Source organism: Sorex araneus, chromosome 3, assembly GCF_027595985.1.
Source record: "Sorex araneus isolate mSorAra2 chromosome 3, mSorAra2.pri, whole genome shotgun sequence".
NCBI lineage: Eukaryota > Metazoa > Chordata > Mammalia > Eulipotyphla > Soricidae > Sorex > Sorex araneus.
Genome location: NC_073304.1, coordinates 146805839 through 146811750, shown reverse-complemented (window position 1 = coordinate 146811750; position 5912 = coordinate 146805839). Strand labels below are relative to the sequence as shown.

The window sequence follows — 5912 nt, the reverse complement described above, 5'->3', positions numbered from 1 at the left end:
ATTTCACTAAAAACACAGAGATAAAATGATTAGTTTCATAGCAATAGCATGTAGCCAGCACTTATATACTAACTGTGCTAAGCTCTTCACAAATACTACCTTATTTTTACATATAACAATTCTATGAGGGAGGAGCTATTGGTATTACTAGTTCACACATAAGGGAACTGAGGCTCTACAAAGCCACACATTTCAAGAGTCATTTAACATAAAAGTGTTAATTGAAGCAATGCTAGAATAACATATGAGCTTCAGTGTACAGATTTATACTTCTTCATCTGAACTACAAGTTCTGATGCATAATACCACAAAGATAACTATTTCCCTACAGGCATAAAAATGTTTATCTTCATTTCTTATTCCCTTCATTTGGTAAAAACCAGAGAATGCTGCCCAAACAGTTAATGGACTTAATGGTTCACATATGTATGGTGAGTGTGGGTTTTCATACATTGGTGTTCTTAGAATAAGACCCACCTGTTTGGGAAAAGAACCAGCCAGAAGATAGCAAGCACTATCTATAATGAAGTGGAAAATTCCTCCATGGCTATAAAGCTAAATTAAAAAGAGATTGATTAAAAAAGTAAAGAGAGTACTATGTGTCCTTTTAGTGCAAACCTTTTGTTTGCTCAAGTCAAACAGTTGCCAGTTCTGAACAGAAGTCAAACACCTGTTGCTTTAGAAAGGAAAATTTCAGACCTGACTGTTCAGAGCTATTGCTGATAAGGGCTGACCGTGAACAACTCCCCAGACTGACATCTGTGCCCCAGTGTTTCTCACTCCCTCTGCTGATTTTCCTGTACGTCTACTGGAAATGGAGCTGTGGCTCCAGTTCAGCCCCACTTCCTTCTTCATTTCTGGATGTAGCGTTGGTTGTAGAACAACTACCTACATACGCCAGTCAACATCCTATCTCAGATCAGATGCTTCAGTTGTGCTGAATCATTACTCTTATAAGGCCCTGGAGACCATGTTCTCAAACTCTCTAGGTTGGGGAGAGTTGAATACACATTCCTACCTGCAGAGGAAGCCATCTGCCTTTTCTGTTGCTTATAGACACAGCATTATTCACCTGTAGGGCCCTTCAGGAGGGGGATCTACAGAGCAGAACCAAGGTTGTGTGTTTTTAAGGCTGGGGATCCAGGCATTTGGACATCCTGAGTTCAGTTCGAAACACTATCAGGATAGCCCTAAAACAACCACCATAGTGTCTGGTATGTGCCCACAGATTCTGTTTTTTTTTTTTTTTTTCAGGAAGAATCAGAAAGAAGCAATTAGGGTGCTGTGAGTCCGAATCATGTGAACTACAATTATCATGTTCTATCTGCTCTCATGATTAGAGGAACAAGGAAGGATGGGAGACTTCCAACAGTAAAATCAAAGAAGTCCTAGGCAAGTTGGGATGAGTTGATTTGCAATCTGAGTGATTATGATTTATTTCAGGGATTAACAAATGTAGACTCACACGTCAATATGACTAATGGCCTGTTTTGGTCAATATGATTTTGGGGGCTTTATTTATTTATTTTTGAGTATAGTTGTACTCAGCTCATTCATATACTGAGAGGTTTGGGGGCAGTTGGTGGTAAAACCTGGTGATGCTCAGAGGTTACTCCTGGTTCTATGGACAGGAGTCACTCCTGACAATACTTTAGGGACCACATGGGATCCTGGGGATCAAACCTGTGTCGGTTACATGCAAGAAAAGCATCCTATCTGCCATACTATCTTTCCAGACCTTATATACTGGTTATTTTATGCCATAAGTGAAGAATTTGGTTATTGTGACAGAGACCATGTGACATCTCCTAACCCTCTAATCCTAAAAGGCATATTATTTGTCCCTTTCCAGAAAGTAGTTACTGACACCTGTGAAACCCCACAGTCCAATCCCTTGGTCTTAGACTGCTTCCTTCCTCTCCGATTCTATCTTGATTGATTCCGTCTTCACTCCTATGGTGTAAATAACACTCCTGTATTTCTACAGAAAAGTTCAAGTTCTTTCCCTCTTACTTATTTCCTTTTTTCTCATGCTGGTCCTTCAACTTGCAACCCCCTTCTCCCAGCGTCTCCCTGCTTGACTGGTTTCTTTGGGGTCAAGGACAAAGGTATACTTCAAATGAGCTTTCTAGCAGCAAGTCTTTAATGCACATACAGTGGGGCCTCTTAGGCAGCTGTGGATGTGTCTGCTGGTTTGAGTCATTGGCCAAGGAGACAACTTCAATGAGAATATTGGGAGCATTTATTTTTAGATTCTCTAACACTGGCTCCTACTAGGGAAGAAATCTAGTGAATGTGTGCTGATTTCTGCCTATAAAATGGGGATAAGAATTCCTTCAGAGGGGCAGGAATGATAGGACAGCCGGTAGGGCGTTTGCCTTGCACGCAGCCAACCTGGGTTCAATTCCCAGCATTCCATATAGTCCCCTGAGCACTGCCAGGGGTAACTCCTGAGTGCAGAACCAGGAGTGACCCCTGTGCATCGCCGGATGTGACCTAAAAAGCAAAAAAAAAAAAAAAGAAAGAATTCCTTCAGAAATTTATTTATACTTATGCCTTAGCTAGAAACTTAGATTGGAATTTCTGTACAGGACTCAACCCTTTTTATTTCTGGAAAAGGCATAAGTTTGGGTGTAAGTCTTCTTACATAAAGCAAGGCTCCTTCAGTCTTTTGAGTGCTGACTTCATGGGGAAATCATAGGATAATATACATGTGTGAAAATATATGATAGATATTTTTAGGACTAGAGCGATAGCACAGTGGGTAGGGCATTTGCCCTGCACGGGGTTGACCTGGGTTCGATTCCTCCATCGCTCTCAGAGAGCCTGGCAAGCTACTGAGAGTAACCTGCCTGCATGGCAGAGCCTGGCAAGCTACCTGTGGCATATTCGATATGCCAAAAGCAGCAGCAAGTCTCGCATTGGAGACGTTACTGGTGCCCACCCGAGCAAATCAATGAACAACGTGACCACAGTGAGACAGTGCAGGAAGTTTTAGGAGAGCTGGCTTCCATAAGCGCGATTTTCTGGATCACAATAAGCATCACTAGGGATCTTGCAGGATTTTCCCCCACTGAGAATAATGTATGTATCCTTGAAAAGCTCAAAGGGAGAAACAAAGATCCCTGTATTTTTTTTTTCATTTTTCTCTAAGCCTACTTGCCTCCAAACATTACCAGATGTGATAATCTTTGGAACAAACTGAATTGTAATCTTGTTTATGGCTCTAAATTAATAATAAAAAATGACTTTAGATCAACTTTGCATCCAAAAAACACTTGAAGACATGCTCAATATTAAAAAGTTTTTTTTTTATGTTAAGAGGAATTTTCCCCTTTTGGTAGTTAAAATTTCCAGAAATTTTATTTCTCCAGATGAATGATTTGACTCCCCAAATTAGGGAAAGAATCCTGAGTGCATCTCAGCGCACGGGCAGGAACGATAGCCTAGTGGGTAGGGCATTTGCCTTGCACGCAGCTGATCCGGGTTCGATTTCTCCGCCCCTCCCAGAGAGCCTGGCAAGCTACGGAGAGTATCTCACTTGCACAGCAGAGCCTGGCAAGCTACCGGTGGTGTACTCGATATGCCAAAAACAGTAACAACAAGTCTCACAATGGAGATGTTACTGGTGCCCGCTCGAGCAAATTGATGAGTAAGAGGATGACAGTGATACAGTGATACAGTGATCTCAGAGAAGAGCGCTGACCTCTGCCAGGATCTTCCAGGGGAAACCTGAGTGAAACACTGAGGTGCTGCTCTTTCCAGAGGTGGAAAGAAACCTGGAAAACAGCAGAGCAGCAACCCTGGTCAGGATACCAGCCCAGCAAGGGCTTCAGGGAGTTTCAAGCAGAATAACTGCTTGAGCATCAAAGGAAGAGTCCAGCATGGACATTAGGTTGTCGACCTTGTCCTCACTCTCTCTGAGAGCTGGATTTGGCAAGAGCTGGCAATAAGTTAAGTTTCAGACTGCTGACTTTGCCCTCTGTGACCTTTTGTTCCCCTAGCTCCTGTGTGACACATCTGCTCTTATTTTCTCATATGGTATAAACCTGTGATGAAGGAGGTGTCTGAGATACACGAAGCCCATGTTTCTGGAGTTCTGGCCAGAGACTGACTTCGATGTCAGATCTTCGTCAAGTTTTTTGCTGTTGTTTTTCTTTGCCTTGTCAGCTTCTTGAGCATTCTGTCAAATGGACATGCTCATTCACATATTGTCAAAGTTAAATGGAAAATCTGCTAAAGTTTCTGGCCTGGGGCCGGAGCAGTAGCACAGCAGATAGGGCAGTTGCCTTGCATGTGGCTGACCTGGGTTCAATCCCCAGCATCCCATATGGTCCCCAGCCTGCCTTGGAGCGATCCCTGAGTGCAGAACCAGTAAGCCTTGAGCACTACCCAATGTGTTCCCAAAAAAGAACAAACAAAATAAACAAATAAATTTCCTGTCATCTATGTCAGATGCCCCACGGCTGTCCCAGGTGAAGCAGGTAGAAAGGGACTGTCCAGGTGGGGATCTCTGCCTTGCTCCTGAGGGCACCAGAGGTCATGTGCATTGGGTGCTCTCCTTTTCTTCCCAGAGACTCCCAAATCTATGATGAAACTTCTGTTTTTTTGGGGAGCCTTACCTGGATGTGCTCAGGGCTAACTCCTGGCACTGTACTCAGGGATCATTCCTGATGGGGTTCAGAGAACCATATGGGGTTGGGGATCAAACCCAGGTCACCTGCATGTGATGATAGCACTCTGTCTGCTGTGCCATTGCTCTGGCCCCTAATGAAGGTTCTTACCAGGAGCTTTTTGTTGCACAGCTGAAAGGCAGCAGATGCTGAAGGACCACTGGACAGTCCTGGATCTAGTCCAGCCTCAAGGGTCCTGCCCTAGAGCCCTTCCTTCCATTATCAGACAGTCTCACTCCCACTTATCACATCTCCCCATCCACCCCCAAAGCTTTAAACATCCCCCATTATTTTAGATCTTCCTAATAAGATTTATGTCCTAGTCCTCTGTTCTAAGTCGAAGACAGATAGGTTAATATTTGCTGAAAGTATTTGCAGTATTGTTTACAAGAGCTAAAATATGGAAGCAGCCAAAGTATATGTTGATGTATGACTGGATAAAGAAGACCCAATACATAAAAAATAAAGCCCAAAGATTAATTTTTAATTTTTAAATTTAGTTAATTAATTAATTATGGGGCTCACACTCAGCAGTGCTCAGGGATTATTCCTGGCTCTGTGCCAGGAATCACTACTGGCAAGTTCAGGGAATTATATGGGATGCTGGTGATAGAAGTTAGGTCAGCTATGTGCAAGTCAAATGTCCTACCTGTTGTACTATCACTCTGACCCTGACATGATACATTTATACAGTGGACTGCTATTCACCTAGGTAAAAGGATGGTCTGTGGTCATTCACTGCACACTGAAAGGAAAGCAGCAGAGCTATGCAGTGTGAATCGAATCAGAAGGAAAAAAGCTGGATGATTTTCCCCAGGTGAGCAATACCAAATGAAATAGAAAGACAGACCAGTAGTTATTAATAATAGAACTTATTAGGTTGCCATAAGAGAAAGGGATGGAGGATAGAAATAAGTTGGGGAGAGGGGGAAAGAAAGCACGCTGACAAGGAGTTACAGCAACAAAACGTTGGTCTCTTAAATGGCAACACCAACAGTAAACAGCAACACAAAATTAAAAGCACTCAATAGGTGTAAAGCTTTGTGGAAAAGACCATAAAAATTAATAAAATATAATAAAGAATGAGTGGGTGATGGACCATGTTAATGTTGAGAAATATGATGGTTTTCCTAAGGAGTCCTTCCTTCACCTTCAAAGAAAATTTCAAAATAAATTTAAACTTATACAGATGTAGCTATATATGTAGTTCTCTGATAGCCAATAGATAATCCTTAAACA

The 5912-nt window shown here is 42.4% G+C and overlaps 1 pseudogene; it reads right to left on the bottom strand.

Moving 5' to 3' along the window:
* Positions 1 to 1259: 1259 nt before the first annotated feature.
* On the bottom strand, positions 1260 to 1376 carry LOC129403928 (U8 small nucleolar RNA; annotated as a pseudogene).
* Between the last annotated feature and the right edge of the window lie 4536 nt (positions 1377 to 5912).